Source organism: Triturus cristatus, chromosome 1_1 (assembly GCF_964204655.1).
Source record: "Triturus cristatus chromosome 1_1, aTriCri1.1, whole genome shotgun sequence".
Taxonomy (NCBI): Eukaryota; Metazoa; Chordata; class Amphibia; order Caudata; family Salamandridae; genus Triturus; species Triturus cristatus.
This window is the reverse complement of record NC_140579.1, coordinates 1,143,501,384-1,143,524,691: the sequence shown is the minus strand read 5'-3', so window position 1 is coordinate 1,143,524,691 and position 23,308 is coordinate 1,143,501,384. Positions and strand designations below refer to the sequence as shown.

The 23,308-nt window shown below is 45.7% G+C and overlaps 1 protein-coding gene across 2 annotated transcripts in view; it reads left to right on the top strand.

Annotated features, from left to right (window-relative positions):
* The window catches only part of LOC146871743 (G protein-coupled receptor 61-like), a 184,147-nt gene that overhangs the window by 26,249 nt on the left and 134,590 nt on the right, over positions 1-23,308 (top strand). The window contains exon 2 of one of the 2 annotated variants that reach the window (XR_014959599.1): positions 10,572-10,918. The exons of the other annotated variant lie outside the window; for it this stretch is intronic. The gene's annotated coding sequence lies outside the window, so the exon portion shown is untranslated. Of the gene's footprint in view, positions 1-10,571; positions 10,919-23,308 lie in introns of those variants that run through there. 2 annotated transcript variants of the gene reach the window in all.

Here is a 23,308-nt window from a genome sequence, read left to right as displayed (position 1 = left end):
TCTGAAACAGCCAACGCGCGTTTCGTCACCACCGTGACTTCCTCAAGGCTGTAAGGTAATGGTAAAGCAAACATTGAAGTGTCCTGAAATTAATGCACAAGCTGCTGTAACAGCCCTTTATAAACGAATTTTTGAAAAATTCAAATAATGTTAAGAGCACTATACGTCATTGACAAGAAGACTGATTAAAAACAAGACCTATATACAATGTCACCCTCAATATGTGAACTGAAAAGTGAATAAAAAAGACATGCAAAGAAAAGGAGTAATGTGAGAAGCATGGAACAAACTCCAGATTCATTCTGACTGTGTCACTATTTGGTATGATTGTTTCTTCTAAATCTGGAGTTTGTTCTATGCTTCTCACATTACTCCTTTTCTTTGCATGTCTTTTTTATTCACTTTTCGGTTCACATATTGAGGGTGACATTGTATATAGGTCTTGTTTTAAATCAGTCTTCTTGTCAATGAGGTATAGTGCTCTTAACATTATTTGAATTTTTCAAAAATTCGTTTATAAAGGGCTGTTACAGCAGCTTGGGCATTAATTTCAGGACACTTCAATGTTTGCTTTACCATTACCTTACAGCCTTGAGGAAGTCACGGTGGTGACGAAACGCGCGTTGGCTGTTTCAGAGAGAATACTCTACGTGTCAAAACTTAGCATTTACAAGAACTGCAAGATTTGGGACATACATATTAACAAGGGAGACATTCTTCTCTGTCCGATGTTTTGTCCGATATATGATGTAATATGCTAGATGAAGTGCTCTGTGTTTAAAAATCATTAAACTAAACTCACAGCATATATTTGTTTGTTTCCTGATATTCCTCATGCAAATTGGCTCTTCTCTCTATGACTTGGAACATACTGCGTATGTGATTAATTTCTAACGAATGTGTATTGTTTATAAATTAGTTGAAGAGTGCCGGGTTCTTCAAACAAGGTCTCCAGTTACTTTTCTGCCGCTGATAAGACTCATCCTCTGGCTGCCTTGGACCAGGCTAGGACCCTGGCTCTCACTAGGGAAGACCTGGTAGCCATATTGCAAGACTTTAAAAAAGACCTCTGCCAAGAGATGAAGAAAGATCTACACGCTATCGTAGATCAATTGAAAACCGACCTCACCAAGAAGTTGACCTCCCTACGACAAGATGTGGATGCGGTGGGCTCCAGAGTGTTAGAGGTGGAGGAGCAGGCACAGGCCCTTGAGGCTCGTTCTCACAGCCTCCACGAATCCCAGCTAGCGCTTCAGTCCCAAATGCAACAGGTTCTTTTGAAGGTGTAGGATTTGGAGAACAGGTCTCGGAGGGACAACATATGTATCCGAGACCTGGTGGAGGGTGCGGAAGGGCCTGATCTCGAGGCCTTTGTCGTAGGGCTATTCTCAGAGCTGCTGGCCCCCCGTAAACTGAAGATCAAGATTGACCGGGTTCACCGAGTGGGGCCGGCTCAGACAGGCGAATGCAGTCGGTCCAGAGATGTGCTGGTAAAAATGCACTCCTTCCAGACGAAGGAAGCCATTCTGGGAGCAGCGAGGAAGAAAGACGAGGCCTCCTTTCAGGGATATAAATGTGCCCTGTTTTAGGACTTGGCGCCTGCCACTCTGGCGCGTCGACAATCCATGCGACCTGTCACAGCCAAGGTTCGAGAAGACAACATCCGTTATCGCTGGACCTATCCCTTTGGCCTCACCTTTGAGTATCGGAACAAGTCTCATCATGTGACTGAGCTGAACGAGGGGTTGCGAGTCCTTGGCCTCCCGGTGCCAATGGAGGGAGACACTCCCGGTCCCTCTACCGGCGAGAGCCGACCCAGGCGGGAGACCCGGTCATGGCAAATGGTTTTGAAGAATGGATCGACATCAAAGTGACTACTGTGGGATGCTCAGAGGACTCTTTCTATGTTGGAGCATTGAGATCCCTATACCGCACTCTCATGTGGGACTACGTGGGCCCAGCGGAAGAGATCAACATAGCTGTGGAAGGACTGCGCCAGCTCTCCGAGCGACATTGCATCGGTGAGACCGTTACCAACAGCTCTCCAAAGTGCTCTCTATCCTACAGCAGCATGGCAGCAGGGGGTGCGGGCCTTGGCTGTACTGCCTGACATGTTACTTCGCGTCTTCGTTTCCTGCCGAGGGCCTGTTGGTGCCTAGGCATGTTTTTCTATGGGGTTGTGGGGGATTTGGTTTTGGGAGGGGGGGGTACCTTTTGGTGGTGCTGGAGGGAGGCAGGACTTCTGGGCACGTGAGGACAAATTCTGGTGGACGAGCAGACTACCACCATTGCAGCAGTTACATTCTGTGAGGGGTGGCACTTGGGGGGAGATCAATGGCAAAAGGGGTTCTCTCAATTTCTTGGATGATTTCAATAGCATCCTGGAACATTAAAGGCATTAACTCACCACAAAAACGGCAAAATATCTGGAAATATGTTAACGACCGTCAATTTGAGGTAGTGGCGTTCCAGGAAACCCACTTGAAAAAGTCGGAAGATAAGTGACTCCGACCTTGAGCTTACCCCTTAATTTACCAATCATTGGCCAGCACCCAACACAATGGGGTAGCGTTGCTTTTCTGGTCTTCCGCCCAATTCCAGCCGGAAGCAGTCAAGACCGACCAGTAGGGTAGAGTCCTTATGGTAAAGGGGAGGTTGCGGGGCATCATGTGCACTTTTGTTTCTCTTTACACGCCTAACACAGGGCTGGCGACTTTCATTTCTAACACGCTGGACTCAATAGCTAGTTTCGCGGAAGGGCCAGTGATTCTCCTGGGCGACTTTAATCTCACATGGCATGACACAGTGGACAGCTCCCATACACACAGGATGACGCACACCTGCTTTCTCAAAGGCCTCAAGCAAAATTCCACACCCTAGGCCTCCTAGACGCGTGGCGACTACGGAATCCCGACACCAGAGACTATACCTACTTCTCTCATGTGCACCACACTTATTCTAGGATCGATTACCTTTTCATTACTCAAGTACTTCAGAGACCTCTCCGGGCTGCTCAAATTCTGCCAATTTCCATCTCGGACCATGGTCTCGTCTCAATCGGCTTAGAGTGGGGGGGACCTAAACCCAACACTGCTCAATGGTATTTCCCAACGTCTACCATTAGGGACAAATCTCTCCGGGAAGACTTGAGAGCCACTATTGTTGAATTCTTCACCCTTAACGTCCCAGCTTCCACCTCCCCGCAAAATAATTGGGATGCCTTTAAGGCCATACTGCGGGGTAAATGCATCCAACTTAATGCTGCCCTTAACATACAGAGAGCGGTGGAACGCCTGGCCTTAGAGGTGGAACTAGTGGCCACCAAAGCTTCTCACAAGGAGCAGCCCCACGGGCGTTACAAAGACAACTCACGGCCCTAAAGGGGCAAGCTCAGGGCTATCTACAATATTATGGCCAAATACACCTTGCTCAAACTGCGGCAGACTTCGTATGCACAGGGGGATAAAGTGGGGAGCCACCTAGCACGTCAGTTACGGGAAAAATGAGAAAGCGAGTATATAGGGGGCATACTGGACACTGACGTCACCTCACTCACGCCAACACCAGCACAGCCAACATATTTTGAGCTTTCTATGGAGACCTCTACCGAGGAGCTCCCCCTGATCATATCTTGCAACAGCAATATTTGGATTCCTTCGAGCTCCCCCGCCTCACACCATCGATGGCGGAATCGTTAGACCCCCCCATCACATCCGAGGAGGTCAGGCAGGCTATCTCTAGACCTAAATTGCACAAGGCTCTGGGGCCGGATGGCCTCACGGCGTACTTTTACTAGTGCTATGCCTCAGACTTGATCCCACATTTGACCTCCCTGTTGCCAAGGTGTCGGCCTCCATGCCTGGAGCTGTCATCTCTGTAATCTCGAAACCGGGGAAGGACCCTCAACTTTGTGCCTCCTTTCGACCCATAGCCCTTCTTAATCTAGATGCAAAACTTTACTCTTCAATCTTGGCCACCAGACTTGAGGACCTGATGCCTATTCTCATTCTCCCGGACCAGTCTGGCTTTATAAAGGGGCGGCAAACATATGATAATCTTCGCCATACCATCCATCTTATGGAAAAAGTCTCTAAGTTTAAGATCCCTGCTATTCTGGTAGGGCTAGATGCCAAAAAGGCTTTTGACAGGGTAGACTGGTCCTTTCGTTTCCTCACTATGCAGAGATTCGGCTTTGGAGAGGGGTTTCTCAATATGGTCCGGGCCAAGTTTCACCTCCCGCACTCGTGGGTTGTAGTTAATGGTCACCAGTCTCTTCCCTTTAACCTTAGTAGAGGCACGCGTCTGGGATGCCCGCTCTCCCCCCTTCTAATTAAAATAATCTAAAATTGCCCCTCTCAATGTCCTGTTTTTGTGATATGAGCTGTCAAGTGAAGGCAAGAGCCTGGCAGCCAACTTCTTAGAAAACTGCGGGCTGCTCCAACCTCCAAAGAGTCCCACAGTTTGCAATCCATATTAGGTTTTCTGCATTTTGCCAAAACATGCATTCTAGATTATGCAGAAAAAGTAATACCTTTCTACGATTTAATCAAACCTGATTTCAAACCACATCAGTGGACGCAGCAACACACAGATACTCTACATTCAGTTCAGGCTGACATTATAGCATCTAAACATTTGCACACACGCATGAATACCACTAACCTGGTGATCCGGGTGGTCCCGGGTGTATTAGGATATACATACCTCACTTTCAATGAAGGTGAGACAGTCCCAATTGCATACAAATCACATTTATACGCAAATGTGGAAATGCAATTTGTGGAAACTGAAAAAATATTGACAGCAGTACAGACTGCTGTAGTGAGAGAAAGAGCATTAGCACAGGAGAAATACATTATTGTTGTAACCGCGGTACCGAATTTAGAAGCTGTTACCAAAGCAAGCATTCCAAATGCGAAAACACTGCATCCACAATGGATACAATGGGCTAATTCTCTCACTGCAACAGATGTACATTAGAAATACGATTCTACATTAAAAACACAAGCATTCCTGCAGTACGAACAAGAATACTCTCTCCCGAATGAAATTATGCCTCTAGAAAAATATGAATACATCATTTATACTGATGGTTCTGCGTAGCCTGCCACAGGAAGTAAACAACGGTATGGCACAGCATGTGCTATTGTGAAGGGATGTATGTGGGACGGTAAATTCCATCCTAGCAATATGACTATGCAATCTCTAGATTGTACAGCGCAGTTGGCAGAGCTGAAAGCCCTTATAATAGAACTACAGTATACGGATCGGGAATTCCCCACACTGCTAGTGTGCCATTCGTTTTATTGTGTGCAGTCCTATAATGAATATCTTCATTACTGGGGCCAGAATGGGTTTAGAGCTTCCAAGGGTTGCACAATTAAACATAAATTGTTATGGGAACAAGTGGCAAAGCTGAAAGCATGCCTGCCACGGGCTCAAGTTATTCACAACTTGCGTCATCAGCATGTTGGTATACACGTTGAAGGGAATTCACTGACTGATGGAGCCACCAAGGCAACAGTGCGAACTACTGCCATTGCTGCAATCACTCGTTCTAGCACGAGATAGATGGAGACATACTGATAGCTGTCAATGCCTCAAAGAACTGCTCTGCTGTTCCGAAAGGATCTCCACTCAAATATTCCTATAAATTAGATGTGCGAAACACACCGTATGCTCAAATCAAGGAGTGCGGGATAGAGTAATACCAAACATGGATAGCAGATTAGGTTTAATTCTAGCTGCACATGAGGTTCTGGGCTCTGCACACGCAGGAGTCACTGCTGCAGTTTTGTTACTGAATTGGCGATTCTGGTGGCCAAGTTTGTCTCTAACAGACAAAGGCTTATGTCTTAAAGTGCGACTTCTGTCATCAGATGAAAGGTTCCACCGTAGCACGACCACCACAAACACTATTACTCTTTCAGACAGACCTCTCGCATGTGTCTATTTGGATCACTGAAGCCCCTTAAATTCAGACCAGGCGTACAAGTACATCTTGGTGGCAGTGGATTCATGCTCTAGATTTCTATGGGTTTGGCCTAAGCGCTCGGCTGACGCTCAAACGGTTTTTAAGGAATTGCGAGTCTTCATTGGGACATACGCAAGTGGCACGTTACATTTAGATCGTGGGCCTTCGGTTAGCTCTCGGGCTTACAAGGAAGCCATGGAAAGTGTGGGCATGGCCTTGCAGTACTCCTCCCCCCAACCATCCTGAGGTAAATTCGGTGGTGGAGAAGAAAAACTGGGACCTAAAGCAATCCTGAACAGCAAGGGTATTAGGTGCGGGTGGTAGTTGGGTCAATCACCTATATGGGGTCCAGAGGGCACTAAACAATATGGCAAAGTAATCCTTGGGAAGACGTACCCCCTATTAGAACCTCTTTAAGACAAAAATGTGGGTACCTGATCTCAATTGTGCCAGCACAGTGGCAGATGTAAACCCATTTGAATTCAATGATCATTTGGCTGTTTTACAGGAACTCAATGAATTCCGGGCATTACAAAGCAACATCCAAATTAAACACACTGCCACTGGGGAAGTGAAACCAGTTCCTGCAAGGCCTGCCTGGGTCCCAAAGATTGGGGACCTGGTCAGAGTAAAGATCATGGACAAGAAGGAGTTTTGGCCATCCTATAGAACACCTGTTGCTGTCCTGGCGGTTCAAGGAACAAGAACAGTGCTTCTTCCGCCCCTTGCCGGTAAAAAAGAAAAAAGATTTGTCTCCATTGATTTGATCAAACCACACTATGTGGCCGATTCTCAACAGCAGGCCGCGTGGAGTCCTGAGTAGCCCCAGATCTCCTCTCGCTACTAGAAAGGAAGTTCAGATGTAAAGACTAATAACGTTTCAAGACTTCTCTGCGCAAGAAGATGGAGTAGCAAACAATGGAGTGCGAATTACACCGGTTGAAAAAAGAACTACATCCAAATGAAACTGAAATGCAAGTTACTATTCGGCCCAATAATGACCTTTCCATCAAAGTGTCTTCAAAAGAAGCAACTGCCAGTTCTACAACCACTGCTGAGCTCCCAAAGATAGATCAGACTGCATCTAGCTACTTCATCAACTTCGATGCCTTCATTTCAGATCCAAGTGAACCTGAGCAAATGCCACCCATTTCCAAGGAAGAAAAATTTCGACAATTCTCTCTCTGGCTGAAAAAGACTTACTTTGTGTCCCCTTGGTTGCATGTTTGGCTTGCATTAGGGATCCTGTTCCTGTTAATTTGGATTGGTATAGTAACTGTCTTTTTCCTACTACTGAATGGACATTATCTCCCACAACTCTCTGCAGTACAACAGGTGAACTCGGTCCTGTAACCTCATACGTCATCACACCGCAAACAGAGAGACCTGTCCCTAGTGAATATTACAGCAGTTCCAGTGATCCAGCGGGTTACCAACCTCAGGTACTCAACTACCATATACTCACCTGGGCCCATATACACACACACATTCACATAGGCTAGTAGATACCGCTGGGGTCAATTTGTTGCACTCATACCTGTAAGATGAATTTATCTTATCATTTCTTACCAAACTGTAGTGAAGACAGGGTTTTATGTGCACACATTGCTATGTTAGCATAAGCACTTTAGAAGTTAAACGCCATCTTGCCACTTTGCTGCTTTTGCACACAACACTATAGGTAGCTGTTATTACAAGTAAAACTGCTTGCTTGCTTTTTATTCACATGAGAACGGTCTGTTGTTCACATCTCTAGACGTGCACTGCAACCTTAGTCTGAACACTGTGTGCAGAAACCGTCAAGGTCAAAAAACAATGTATGATGTTGAATTCAGGTTGATAGGCCCACGCTCTAGACACAACAAGCACAGAGCTGCAAATATCTGAAACTCGGGTGCCTTTAATATTGCATTTGCATGCATGGTTCAGACACTTGGAGAAAACCTTTCCAGACACAGAGAGCCGAGCTGATCCTGTGATGTGATTCACCTAAGCTGATCTTTGAGGTATGGGGTTCCCCATTCAAACCTAGAGACCTTCTATTAGTATATAAAACTAGCTTCCTAGCCAAGGAAGGGTGGTTCACAAGGTATTATAGCACCTGTTTCCACTATCATTGTAAAATGATTTCTCACTTCATTTTCTATGGAATTGTAACAATACTGATGGTTTTATTTCTGATCATTTGTCTGCTTATGTTAGCCAAAGTACTGCACCTTAGAGCACGTAGTTAAAAATAAACATTTTAAACTTTTCCGTGTCTCTGATTACTCCTGTTATGGACTGATATGAGAATAACAACGAAACGGTGTTTCTGATTCCCACCATTCCTGAGAGTACTCTAACAGGCACATGCATCAAGCGTTTAAAAAATCGCCAAATCAGCGAATTGCTAAAAAATGGCTTTTGCGATCGCAAAATAGCGTGTAGCAATGCATCAACTGTATATTTGCGAAAACACAAGTTTTCGCAAATATAAAGAATCGCTAAACATTCTGCGATTTATATTGCGATTCTGTATTTGTGTCTCCCAAATAGCGAATCGCAAATAAAGATTCGCAAAATATCTGTATGAAAACTCGCAAATTGCGATTTCACAGAAAATCGCAATTTTACGAGAGCTAAATAAAAAGGATCACAACCAGGTGGTAATCATGAGTGCAAATCAGATACAGCTGAAAATCAACTTAAACCTATTTAAAAACACCCAGAATGAGCTAGCACCTTTCACAATGGCAGGGATTTACCTGATGGCGAGGAGGATGAGGCTGCAGGACACAGACGGAGGCGAATAAATGAGCGCATTTTCAGCGTCCACATAACTTTGCTAGGATGAAATATACGATAAGCATAGGCTCAATGCAGCAATGATCCATGATCTAATCAATGAATTGGATCCCATTCTGCAACGACAGACACGTAGGACCTATGCTATCCCAACGCATGTGCAGGTCCTATGTTGCCTACACCTACTGGCGTCAGGCAGTTTTCAGGGGGTCATTGCTGTAGCAGGAGGTGTGTCACAAAGCGCACTTTCAATAATATTCAAAGCATTCCTTGATGCCATGATGGCCTTGATCGGGTCACACATCAATTTCCCTACCACCGCGCTTGACCTTGCGAAAACTAAACAGGAGTTTTACCAGATAGCTCGCTTCCCACATGTTTTGGGTTGTATTGATTGCACCCACGTGGCAATATGTCCCCCTGCAGCACAGGAATATTTATTTAGAAATAGGAAATGTTACCATTCCCTCAATATTCAGGTTGTTTGCAATGCCAAAAACATAATAACTGACATTGTTGCGCAATTTCCCGTGAGTGCACATGATTCTTATATATTCAGACAAAGTGGCATACACACCCGTCTTGTCAGCGGAGAATTTGGAGAGGGACATCTGCTTGGTAAATATGTGTACTTGATTCTCACAGTCATTGTACGTATGTCAATGTCAAACTGCCACTGACCCTTTGCTTACTTACATGTAGGTGACAGCGCATACACCTTGCGTAATTACCTTATGACCCCTTACCTCAATCCCACATCTGCCAATCAACAGAGGTACAATTCAGCACATATTTCAATAAGGAACATCATAGAGCGCACATTTGGGCTGCTGAAGAGCCAATTCAGATGTCTCCATAAGACTGGTGGAGCACTTCAGTACAACCCTGAACAATGCTGCAAGATAGAAGCAGCATGTGCCATGCTGCACAATATTGCGACAATGGGAGGAATGGAAATCGAGGTGTCTGACAGCGACTCAGAGGATGGGAACCAGCAAGTGCCACACCACTGTGCAGCACAAGGGGTAAGCGCAGCAGAAGGGCACAGGAGAATATTGGACATCACTCAAAATAATTTCTGAGATGAGTAATGATGACACAGAAACTTTATATTGCAATCAAAGTAATCTTTAATTAAATAAATAATGACATGAGTGTTGAAGCACACTTTTAATGTGACCAGTGGCACAGGATTCTGAGTAATGGACATAAGTTGATTGAAAATGAATAATTACTTGTAAGTCAGTCAAAAGGTCAGATTACAACAATGGTTACGTCACCATATTGGAATGTTATTGTACATGGCAGTCTAGCGCTTTCTCCCACGAACACCCAGGCGCCTGTCAGAGCCAGCATCGCCATCCCTAATGTTGGAAGCGGAGGGGGTACTGCTGCGTGTGTTGCGTCTTCCTGCAGTGGCGACTGGCATTGCCAAACTACTTATGCTTGAGGCCCCCTCACTACCCTCTTCCTGCGTGGAAATGTTGGCCGCAATTGTGGAAGCATTAATCAATTCCACTGCATTTGTCACCTGGTCCAGTGCTTTAGCCACATACCCGCTCAAATGGCACACTTCTGTTTGCATGCTCACAGACCTACGTGCCAGCAGTGCAGTTGTTGTGGCCAGCCTATTGTTTGATTTAGCATACATTTTAAGGTGCTGCATTAGTTCACGACGGTGTCTTTTCTGGGATACCTGTCCCTCCTGCATGACCTTGGTCAGTTGCTGCACACTATCGGACAGTACTGCAATGTTGCTTGCCATCTTCCCAATTTGTAACTGTACTGCACGTGTGTTCTTGGTCTGCAGGCGCTGCATACGGAGCATCTGTCCCTCAAGACCACCCCAGACATCATTTGGTTGCTCCTCCCGCCATGTTCTGAGTGATCTAGCTCTTCTACGCCGGACTCTGACATTGCTTCTGCGGACCTGTGTTTGTGGATTTGGGATGGGAGTGGTCTGGCCATGGCTGCCATCTGGTGTTGCATCAGCCTCATCATCAGAATCCATGGTGACCAGTGGTGGGACAGTTGCCCTGTGTGAGTTTGGGGCACGTGATGGCTACACGGGTGTGTCCATATGTTCAACTGCGCTGGTGTCATGCATGTCCTGGAAATCACTATCCTCAGCTTCTACACATTGTGAATCTGTGAGGTTAAACAGTGCAAAACAGCATTAATTAATGTCTGTGATGTCATGTCACAGTAATATATTTTTGGCTTGTTATTAAATTGAGGATATATTACACTATTTAGAGTTGTTTATCTCATATTTGTGTGTTTGTCATTGTAAATGCTTGACCTGACTACATCTTCCATAATGCACCTCACTTTTAAAATACATTGTGTACTGGATGTTCAAAGTGTGCACTTGTTCTGTACTGAGGTTATGTTCTACCTTTACAATTGAGGACAATGGTAACATGCATTCATCTTACCTTCAGATGTGTTTGCTGCTCCTGACGTGTCTAGCTGTGTCACACCAACAACAGCTTCATGCTGGATTGTGGATTCTACCAAGTCCTCCATGGGAGTGTTCCCAGTGTCTGTCGGTGTTCCCCCACCTGTCTTCATTGCCTCCGTGAGCCGGTCAGCAATGCGTACCTTAGCCCGACTGCGCAATTCATACCATCGTTTTTTCAGCTCTTCGATGGTGCGGTGTGTCACCCCAATGGCATTGACCCTGTTTTGGATTCGGATCCATATTTTTCTTTTCTCCTGCTCTGCCACTTTTAATGATAATTTGCCAAAAAGCTTATCATGGCTGTGGACTACTCGCTCAATGAGGGTGTCAATTTCTTTTTCAGAAAACTTTATTTTCCTCCTCCTGCCTGTTTGGCTGTCCTCTGCTATTTGTGAAGCTTCCATTTAGTTGAAATTCCAGGTGTTTCCAATGTCTCTGTCCCACTCCTGTTCAGCTCCCAGAGCCATCTCCCTCCTCTCCCTGAGACTGTGCACTGAAAATGAGGCTGGAGCTGCTCACTTCCTGATTCTGATGTCATCAAGATGCATCAAAAAGTGACTACGGTAATTGCGATTTCGCAAATAGCAAAATCGCTAATAGCGAGTTCGCAATTGCCGGAATCGCTATTATATTTGCGATTTTTAGCGATTCTTTAATTTATCGCAATTTTTTTGATGCATCTCATTTTGCGAGTCTTTATTTGAGATTCCTTAAAAATCGCAAATAAGGAATCACAATCTTTAACATTGATGCATGTGCCTGTAAGTCGCTTGTTCTGGGTTGTCTAATCATTGGTAGCTTCGAAATTATATGGAGAACGAATGAGACACTGATGCTAGTCGGATAGGGGTTCTGGGTACTGAGGTGAGATTTTTGGTACACCACAATTCACTGAGGTCCTGGTTTCCTGTGCATAGTTCTGTGCATGAGCAGAATCCCCGCAACAAAACCTTCTGACCAAATGTACTTTCCTCTGGTCAATGGACCTTTTAGTTAACTGTTGTAGGTAAAAATTGACATAAATAATACCTTCTTTAAATAACCAAAGACTCTGGAGAGTTTCAAATGTTTACCTAGTGAAATTCATGTGAGCCAAGAACCAATTTACAATTAGAACACCGTTTTCTCCAAGGAAGGGAATAAAATTTAAGACAGAATAATCGTTAAACAAAGTTAATGAGTTACGATGACAGTACCTGACTAGGGAGAAAACAGAGAGAGCAGTACGATGACATACTACACAGAATTATAGTTACCTAGGATGGTGTGGAAACCAACCCCTTGGCCAAGGAGGTGGAATGGGTCCCCTGGGAGAGATCAGGTGACAAAGGCTCAGGACAGGATTCAGGGACAGGATAGATGACCTCTTCTAGATACGACGCCTGCGTTGCACCCTTCTCTGACACTATCTTCCTCCTAAATTCTATGTCAGGACCGGAGGCGAGGATTAAGCTCTATCTTTCTTTAATTCCAATAGCAGCACTTCAAAGATAAACAAAAACCACCGTTCCCATGAACCACAGGGAACATAATACAAAACAATAGAGTGTCCATGGCTAGACAGTCCGACATCCATGCACCAATCACAGGGCTCCTGGGGGTATGTAGTCCTCTGTCCTTATCCATTCCTCCACTTTCTTTAATGCTGCAGCCAGATAAGTGCTTTCGTTTACCCTTCCCTCGTAACTTTGTTGTGGGGAATGTTGAGTCATATTATATTATGTTAACAGATTGTTTGTTTAGAACGCGCTTCGCGCGCGCTGTATACTGATGGTTATCTTTTGGATCGGCTTGATTTCTTTGACGCGTGCCCTTTTGTAACGCGTTTCCTGTCAACTTCTGTGTTGCGTTTCATAATGCTTTTTGCCCGATTTTAATACTTTTTTTCCTTCAGGTGCTTTGCAAGGGAGCCGCTACTCAGTCTTCCCTCGCCCGGCCGTGGGAGCGTTCTCTCTCCCTAACGGCCGGTCATTGTGGTGCCCAGGCTTGCTGTGCTCCTCCTACCGCTAGAGGGCACCTGGCGCGTGCCTCATAGACGAAACGTCTGGCATTCCGCGCATTCATCGCGCGCTTTTCAATGCCTGAGACGTTTCGCTGAGGAGCCTGCCCTGCCATCTACGCCCGTGTGGTCTGTTGTTCTGCCCTGAGGCAGTGTTTATTTGAACGCCCCCCCTCCCTGAGCTTACTCGAACGCTCGCATTGTGAGTCTGTATCTGCCATTAGGCAGCAAGTCTGTATCTGCCATTAAGCAGTAAATCTCTCCAATCGCCTTGGGGGTGGGGTCTGTACCTTTTAGGCCTCAATAACGCTCAGTATTGGGACCCATATTGTGTTGGCAGGGTGCCCTAAGTTTATCACCGCACCAGGCCCCGCACTTTATTTAGGCTGACACCCAGCCCCCCTTCATACAGAGGTTACCCTCTCTGCCCCACTTACCTGCTTGAAGCCCTTGACTATACATGGAGTCATATGACGAGGAGGCTTATCAGCAGGACGGTCAGTGGGAGGAGGATCCCCTAGCGGCCCTGCAATGGGATAAGGACTTTCATGAGGCGGTGGATGATTCTATCCACAAGGCAGTTGAGCAGGCCATGGGGCCCTTGGAGGATCGCCTTTCCCGTAGAATAGAGCAGGCGTTAGCCAGGGCGCAGAACCTTCCTCCGCCCTCCCCTGTTTCCGGTGGTACTCTTGCTGATACTCAGCCTCTTCCTTCTAAACGGCCTAAAGAGGCCGGGGTGGATATAGATGCCTTTGCTCGCCTTAAGCAGGCGTTCTTAGCAAGCAACCCTACACCGGTGACTCCCGCGCCATCAGGGGATGTAGCTGACGAACCTGACGACGAGGCCGGCCCATCCCGTCCCTGGCGGCCGTCCCGTCCAGAACCGACTAGCGAGGTGCAGAATCTTTGCGCTGACATGTTGGATCCCGACGATATTCTGCATCCCCGCTCCTCAGACTGGGCTCCCTCAGAGAAGGTTGCCCAGTATGTCGCCAGCAGGATCCGCCGGCCGTTAGAGGCCACAGCCAGGAGCTGTCAGAGGTCGCCGAGGGAAAAATAGAGACGGTCGGGGCAGTGGAGCCTCCAACTCGTCCGGTGAGTGTTCTTCCTTCTTCCCTCCTAAAAGTAGGGGGCCGCCTGGCGCATTTTTTCCAGGCCTGGACTTCTGTCACGGGGGACGCGTGGGTGCTGCAGACGATCCGAGGGTTCCACATAGAGTTCCATGGGGAACCTTCCCAGTCGGTTCCCCCTCGCCCTCTCTCTTTTTCAGCCGCCGACATGGCACTGGTCGACCTGGAGGTCTCGCCTTATTGGACAAGCAGGCAATCGTCGAGGCGCGGCCTCATTCCAGAGGTTTCCTCAGCAATATTTTCTTGATCGACAAGGCCGACGGAACGCAGCGTCCAGTTGTCAATCTGAGGGAGTTCAACACGTGGCTGGTATACCGCCACTTCAAGATGGAGGGCATCCATCTCTTGCGCGATCTCCTCAGGCCCGGCGATTGGATGGCGCGCCTGGCCCTCAAGGACGCTTACCTGGCGATTCCGATTTTTCCTCCTCACAGGAGATTTTTGCAGTTCAAGTGGCGGGACAAGGTGTACGAGTTCACCACCCTCCCGTTCGGTCTGTCGTCCGCCCCTTGGTGTTTCACCAAGGTTCTTCGGCCCGCGATCGAACGCTTGAGGGCGTCCGGCATGCGCATGATCGTCTACCTAGACGACATTTTGATTATGGCCCAATGTCCTCGGGTTTTGGCGGCTCACCTTCAAACGGCGGTCGATCTCCTTCAGGGTTTAGGCTTCATTATCAATGAAGCAAAATCCGTCCTGGTTCCGGCCCAGCAAGTGGTATTCCTGGGTTTCGTGATCGACTCGGTGGCATCCACCCTCAGCCTGCCGTCTCGCAAGATGACCAAGATCCGTCACAAGATCAGGAGGTCCCTTGCACAGTCGCGCCTCTCCCTCCGCCAACTGGCTCGTATAGTCGGTCTCCTCTCAGCCTCCATAAAAGCGATTTTTCCGGGCCCGTTGCACTACAGGGCCCTACAACGCCTCAAGGCCCGCCACCTTCGCAGGGGCCTCACGTATTCCCAGAAAGTCGTCCTTTCGGCCGTGGCCAAGGAGGAACTGTAGTGGTGGCTTGCCAATATGGAAGCCTGGAATGGGCGAGCGATCTTCGGTTCCGCGCCCGATATCGTTATCGAGTCCGACGCCAGCAGGTCCGGATGGGGCGCACGGTGTGGCGAGTTTGCTACCGGAGGTGTGTGGTCACCACAGGAGCAGCGACTTCACATCAACTGTCTGGAGCTGTTAGCGGGATCCTTTGCGATCAAGTGCTGGACCAAGGAATCGGTCCGTTCTTGCGTCCTCGTCAAGATGGACAACATGTCTGCGGTGCGTTACATCAACCACCTGGGGGGGACCCACTCTCGAGCGCTATCCGACCTGGCGGCGAATTTTTAGCAGTATTGCCTCGACCATCACGTTTCTGTCACGGCGGAATATCTCCCGGGCCGCAACAACCAAGTGGCGGATTTCCACTCGCGGCATGTTCAGGACGTGAGCCTGTGGAAGCTACACCCGGGTGTGTTTGCGGACTTCCAGAGCATCTGGGGCCCGTCTTCAGTGGATCTGTTCACATCCCGCTTGGATTTCCAGCTGCCCTGGTTCTTCAGCTGGCAGCCGGATCCTCTGGCGGCGAGCACAGATGCTTTTCTCCAGGATTGGAGAGAGGAGACGGGTTATGCCTTTCCCCAGTTTGCCATGTTAACGAGAGTTTCAGTGCAGGTGCGTCGCCAGGGGGCAGACATTGTGCTAATATCTCCGATTTGGAGATCTCAAGTTTGGTTTCCAGTTCTTCTGGAACTTTCCTGGGATTTTCCAATCCTACTACCCCGCTTCCCGACTCTTCTCCTCGATCCCGACGGGGTTCCTCACCCGCTCATAGCGCAGGGATCTCTTGCCCTGATGGCCTGGCGGATTACCGGGGACGATGGGCGATCCCGGGCCTTTTGGGAACAGCTGAGAAGCTCATGTCTAAGGCCTGGGCCGATAGTACGGTCAAGCGATACCGATCTACTTGGAGGCGTTGGGTGCGTTGGTGTATGCGCCGGAATCTCAATCCCGTGGCGGCAGATGTGACTTCAATTGTAAATTTCTTGGCCGCTTAGGCTGAAGACGGTTTGGCTTATAGAACCATCAATACCTTTCGCTCGGCCATTTCGGCCGGCCACTCCTTAGTGGACGGCTCCCCGGTGGGTGAGCACCCTTAGGTTTGTCACCTTCTTCGGGGCATCCGTCTTTCGTTACCGCCGGAGCCTTGTTATTCCCAGCTGTGGGACATGAACCAGGTCCTGAACCTTTTCTTGTCTTGGCAAACGAACCGTTTTCTATCTCGGAAGGAGCTTTCAGCCAAGCTGGCCATGCTTCTTTGTCTTATATCTTGTCGACGGGTTTCGGATGTTCGGGCGCTGGATGTCTCAGGAAGGATTTTTTTCTCCCCTTCTGGGGTTACTTTCACTATCCGAAGGCGGACGAAATGCGGTACCACCTCCATTTCCTATCCTGCCTTTCCGGACTCTCCTAAGCTTTGCGTGGTGTCCTGCCTCAAAGCTTACGAAGAAATGTCGGACGAATTCCGCCCTCCCGGAGAACGACAGTTGCTTATCGCACTGAGGAAACCGCACAAGGCGGTCTCCTCCCCCACGATAGCCCGTTGGGTATGTTGGGTGATGCAGGAGGCGGGCATTGGTCTCCACGTTTTTGGTGCCCATTCTACCAGAGGGGCCATGGCCTCTAAGGCGTTTACCCTGGGAGCTCGTCTAGAAGACATTCTCAATGCGGCAGATTGGTCTTCGGACTCCACCTTTAAAAGGTTTTATTTAAAACCAGTGCTGGATATAGCACATTTGGTGGTGAGCAAGCTTTAAACGAGCATAATCCTCGCCTCCGGTCCTGACATAGAATGAAAGAAAAATTTCCTAGCTAACGTAACGGAAAGTTTCAATTCTATTAAGGACTCGGAGGCAAGGATTATCCCACCCAGGGTATCAGTTCTGGGGATACCTTTCCCACCCTCGTACTGGGGAAAGTAATAGCTCTTCTTTCTGAGTTTGCATTTCTCTTGTACCTATTGAATGTCTGTAACGGAATTCCTTCCCTATAGGACTAAGCCTTAGCCAATGCTCTCGCTTACACTGTCCTTTGCTTCCGCAGGCGATTCTGGCAAACAGGATTAGTGAGGATCTGGGACTGGCTGGCCTACAGCATCGAAAGAGGAGGAATGGATAAGGACAGAGGACTACATACCCCCAGGAGCCCTGTGATTGGTGCATGGATGTCAGACTGTCTAGCCATGGACACTCTATTGTTTTGTATTATGTTCCCTGTGGTTCATGGGAACGGTGGTTTTTGTTTATCTTTGAAGTGCTGCTATTGGAATTAAAGAAAGATAGAGCTTAATCCTCGCCTCCGAGTCCTTAATAGAATTGAAACTTTCCATTACGTTAGCTAGGAAATTTTTCATTATTCTGCGATCTTCTTCTATTATGTGCCTCCTCAGCATTTTACAGACTTCGCTCTCTTTTATCAATAATATATCAAGAGCAAGTCGATTTTGCAAAACCATAGATCTAATTTCAACCATTTCTGTATTGATCATCAAAAATCCTCCAGCAATATCAGTTAATAACCGATCAACTACTCTAGATAGCTGACAAATTTTCAATGAATTCAGAATTACTCCCACTGAAGTTATCAATGCACTAAATGTATCACCTAATATTTCTGAAAAACAAGCTCTCTTAGAATGTGTTAGTTCCTTTGCGTCTTTATTGCTTCCAGTGATTCTTTTCACATGGTACACCTTTGGGAATACTATTCCAAAATAGCAACTCCCGTACCAATGATCAGGTAGCCTGAAATAGGATTTATTGCCACACACGTAATAAACTCCAGGAAATACTGGATCTGTTCCACCTTTTAGTCCCCATCCCCCAATAACTAAGAAATTGGGTTCACATTCACTGGAACCAATAAATGCATTATTATATTCAGTCTTTAATCTATGGAGGCAGATCTTCCCTTTCTTTTAAAAGCATGAGTCTTGCTAGTTGTATTAATTTCTTCCTTCTCTGCCCATTGAGGTATTTGAGGTTTCGGTTCAGAGGCCCTTCTTTGGTAGTCCTGTATCCTTTGCTCAACTAAATTCAAAAATATCTTTTCTTCTTCGTGTCATTTACATGTTAGATTTTGCTTGTGTGCTTCAGCTATATGTATTGTTTTCATAGTTAGAAAATATTCTCCCATGAACTGTGCATCCTTAGTACTAAGAACTGGGTTTATGCATTTTCGCATAGGAACCTCAGAAAAAATCACATCTACATTGGAATATTAATATTGCAACTTTCCTGTTCTATAAAACAAACTTGCTAAAATACTACAAGAAATACCATAGGTTAAGGGAACATGGTGATATGTTACACCTTCTGCTACTGATGCAGGTAATTTTATACACACATAGCAATCACTAACTTCCATAGTCTTCATGTATTGCACTAATAACTTTGTAAATACATTTACAGCAGTGACATTATTTGTCACAGTGTGCTGTATATGTAACTCATCTGGTGCTCCTTAATCTACTCTGTCTCTTTTGATTTTAGACTAATCTGGTGCTTCTAATGCTACTCTATCTCCTTTAATGTTAGCTACCTTTTCATGTGTGCTTGTGTTATTCTTTTCTTTTGTAACCATCAAATAAAGGATGGCTACTGTTAGTACTAACCAAATTATAAGTACCGAAAATATACTACATATGCATATTCTACAACATCTTTTTACACAATTTCGTTTTGGTTTTCCAGCAGCCCTATCATCAGCCATTTTGGGCTAAGAAGATTTCTCTTCTTTACTTTTGAAGTATTTGGGAAATATAAATTCTTGGGGAATTTTCAGGTTGGTCTCACTTCTTTGACAATCTGTTCTGCATTTATTTCTTCATCACGTTCTTCATTTAAATCTAGATTCTCGAATTCTTCAAGAATTACATATGTCCATTCAGGACCCTTGAACTTATTGTTCAATACTTTTAATCTTTCACTTCTTCATTTGGGCTTATCAGTAGATGTCCCAGACTGACTAGAAATTTCATCTACCTGTTCAGGTTCTTCATTTATTGTCTTGACATGATACTTCAACCTTTTTACACCACCTGGCCAGTTATCACCTCTTCTGACCCTTTTTGCTTGCACTGCACTGTCACTGTCTTCGAGTGTTCTTTTATTTTAAATAAGTTGTGGCACAATCTGGTTGTCTTCATGTTTAGAATCCCTCTCTGTCTGTCCTTGTCCAGGGTTTATTTTTGTAACGTCATGTTCTGCCTGGATGTGTTCTTCTTCCCTGGTCTGACCCTGTTCAGGTTTTATTTTGATTTTCTCTTCTTCTTCTACCTGGACTTGTTCTTCTTTTCCTAACTGGTCCTGTTCAAGTATTACTGCACTCTGGTTTTCTGCAGCCTGAACGTGTTCCTCTAGACCTATCTGTCCCTCCTCAGACTCAAGAATGGTTTCATCCACTTCTGTCTGAGTAGATTGTTCTCTCCTTGTCTGATCCTGCTCAGGTTCTCCAACAGTTGTATTTTCACTTTCCTGAGCTTGTTCTTCCATACCTATCTGGTCCTCACTATTCTCATCTCTTTCTAACCTGGGTTGAATACTTGTTCTCACGATTACTTCAGGTATGTCAACCACTGGTATCCAGTCATCCGGACTTATGCTCGGTTGTTCTTGGTCAGCTACTTCAGGATCTGTTAATCTAGATCCTTCAGCTGCACAACCTTCTTCAGCCTCAACTGTTTGAGTCAGTTGGGGTCCTTCCTTGTCAGGTGCTCTCTTAGTATGGCTTGCATGAATCCAATTAGGCAAGCCTGCACATTTCACTGCTGTTGCTGTAACCAATATAACCTGATGTGGTTTTTCCCACCTGGGTGCTAGGCACAACTCTCGAGTGTGATTCTTCACCAACACCCAGTCACCGGGATTTAGATCATGTGCTTGATCCGGCTGCCTGGCAACTGCATCCTCTCCAACCTGTTGAGAGATAGAACGCACTAGGTCAGCCAGTTCTTTGCAAGAGTCCAATATCAAATCATCAGTTATATTCAACAGTTTGTGTCCTGGTATACATGCCTGCCTCATTGCTCTTCCCATGAGTATTTCATGGGGACTCAATCCTGTATTCTTGTCAGGAATGCTTCTCAGTCCCATCAGAACAAGAGGTAAAGCATCAGGCCACTCCAGTTGGGTGGATCCATATACCTTTGCCAGTCTTGTTTTTATAGTGCCATTCATTTATTCTACCACTCCAGAAGCCTCTGGGTGATATGCACAGTGATGTTTTTGTTCAATTTTAAATGCTTTACAGATTAGTCGAATTATTTCATTATTAAAATTAGACCCTCTATCTGATTCCAAAGTTACTGGAAAACCGAACCGTGGAATCAGTTCTTTCAACAATAGTTTGGCAACTGTTATACTGTCATTTCTTCTAGTAGAACAAACTATGACAAGTATGTACTTCAACCCTCTACAAGGTGGCAATTGTATGAAATCTATTTGTAGCCTTATGAAGGGACCTTCTGCTTTTCCAATTCTTCCCATACTGACCACTGTTTTTCTGCCTGGATTCATTTGTTGACAGGTTAAGCATCTCTGGCATAGACTCTCTGCTACATTTCTGGACCTTGGATTAAACTAATCCTGCCTAATGAGTCTGATCATGGCATCCCTGCCTATATGGGTGTCTCCGTGATACATCCGAGCCAATTGTGAAAGCATACAGTCGGGCATTACTGGCCTGCCATCTAGGTAAAGCCATACATCATCTTCTGACCTATTTTGGACCCTACTTTCACCCATTCTTCTCTTTCTCTCATTTCTGCCTCATCTTGTAGTTGTCTTACTTCCTCCCATGTCTCCAATCCTGAGAGTAGCATAAGTTGGCAGATAATTCCAATTTTTTTCTTGTTTACCGCCAATTTATTTCTGGCACAGTATTGGGCAACCTGGTCAGCATACCTATTACCAGCTGTCACATAGTTATCTCCTGACTGATGTGCGGCACACTTGACCACTGCCACTCCTTTTGGTAATTGTATTGCTTCAAGCAGTTCTTTTACGAAATTTCCATTTTTAATTGGGGATCCTGAAGAAGTCAAGAAATCCCTCTCCATCCAAAGCTGGCCAAAATCATGCACAGCCCCGTAACCTTACTGGCTATCAGTAAAAATGGTTACTTTCCAATTTTTCCCACTTTTGCAAGCTTTAATCAAAGCTATCAGTTTGGCTACTTGTGCAGATTTGACCCCTAGTAAATAGGATGCTTCGACTATTCCAGCCAATGTACACACAGCGTAAGCAGCACTCAGTCCTCCCTCCTCATGGCGCATACACGAGCCGCCTACAAATAGCTCATGTTCAGCATTCTTCAAAGGTTCTTCCTATATGTCTGGACGGGGTTTGGTGAAAAGTTCAGTCACATCCAAACAGTTGTGCTCAACTTCATCTCTCACCTCTTCTCCATATACACCTGGTAATAAGGTGGCAGGATTAAGTACTGCACACCTCACTATTGTCTCGTTTTCAGCACCCAATATAATTCTTTCATACTTAGTCATCCGACTAGGAGTAAGATACTGAGTTTGAGTTCTTGTTAAAAGAATCTCAATTGAACATGCACCTTTACCGGATGTCCCATCACAATTGATTTGCTTTGTTCCACTCATGCAGGTTGCAGCTACTGCTTTTAAACAACCAGGTAAAGCTGAGGCTACAGGGTCCAAAGTAGCAGAGAAGCATGCCACTGGACGTCGCATCAAACCATGTCTCTGGGTTATGACAGAGTGCACAACTATTTCTTTCACAACAAAAAAGTGCGAATTCTTTTGAGTAATCTGGCATCCCTAAGGCAGGAGCTTCACACAAACACTTCCCTAATTTCACAAATGCTTCCATACTTTCATCATCCCATTCTATTGGATCTTTTGCTCGTTTCTTGGTCATTTGTATTAGGGGGTTGGCTAGCAGAGAAAACCCTACAATCCACTGCCTACAGTATCCTACAACCCAAATGATCATTCTTAATTCTCTCTGGATTTGCGGCAATTTCGTTTGTCTTATTATTTTTATTCTTTCAGGAGTCACTTTCCTTACTCCGCGTTCTATTTGGTGTCCTAGATATTTGACTCTGGGTCTGCAAAACTGCAATTTTTCTGTGGACACCTTATGTCCACCATCAGCCAAATTATTCAACAAGGCAATTGAATCAGTAACACAGTCATCTCTTGTCTTAGACGCGACTAACAAGTCGTCAATATACTGCACCAGTACTAATCTCCTGGGTAGCACTAAGGTTTCTAAACACTTTTTCAATATTTGATTAAAAATCAAAGGACTTTCAGTATACCCTTGAGGAACGCGATTCCAGACTAAAATACGGTCCTCAAACTTAAATGAGAAACGATACTGACTATCTGGGTGTAACGGAATGGAGAAAAAGGCATGGCATAGATTGATTACAGTAAACCATCCTGCTTTCCATGGTATCTGGTACAGAATCACTGCTGGGTTGCGCACTACCGGGTAACAAGGCACAACAATCTTGTTAATCTTTCTTAGATCTTGAACTATTCTATATTTCCCGCTGGGTTTCTTAATGCCAATTATAAGTGAATTACAGGGACTGCTCATTATTTCCTTTAGAATGCTTTGTTCAATCATTCAATCAATTTCTGCTGCAATACCAGCTTTAACTCCGGGACTCATTTTGTAGTATCAAGTATTTGGGTAAACTGCACCTTCCCTCACAGTTACTTTTACTGGGTCTACATTTGCAATTAACCCTACTTCTTTTCCTGTAAAATCCCACACATCTGGATTTACTGTCATTTTGACCTCATCTGGTAAATCGTCTTTTGTCATCATGGAATACATCTTGTCTACCTCTGTGCCTTGTTTAGCTAATATGATTTTGTAGACTCCGTCTTCATCTGGGGTTTGAAGTGCAACACTGTCCGGCGCGCAAAATAT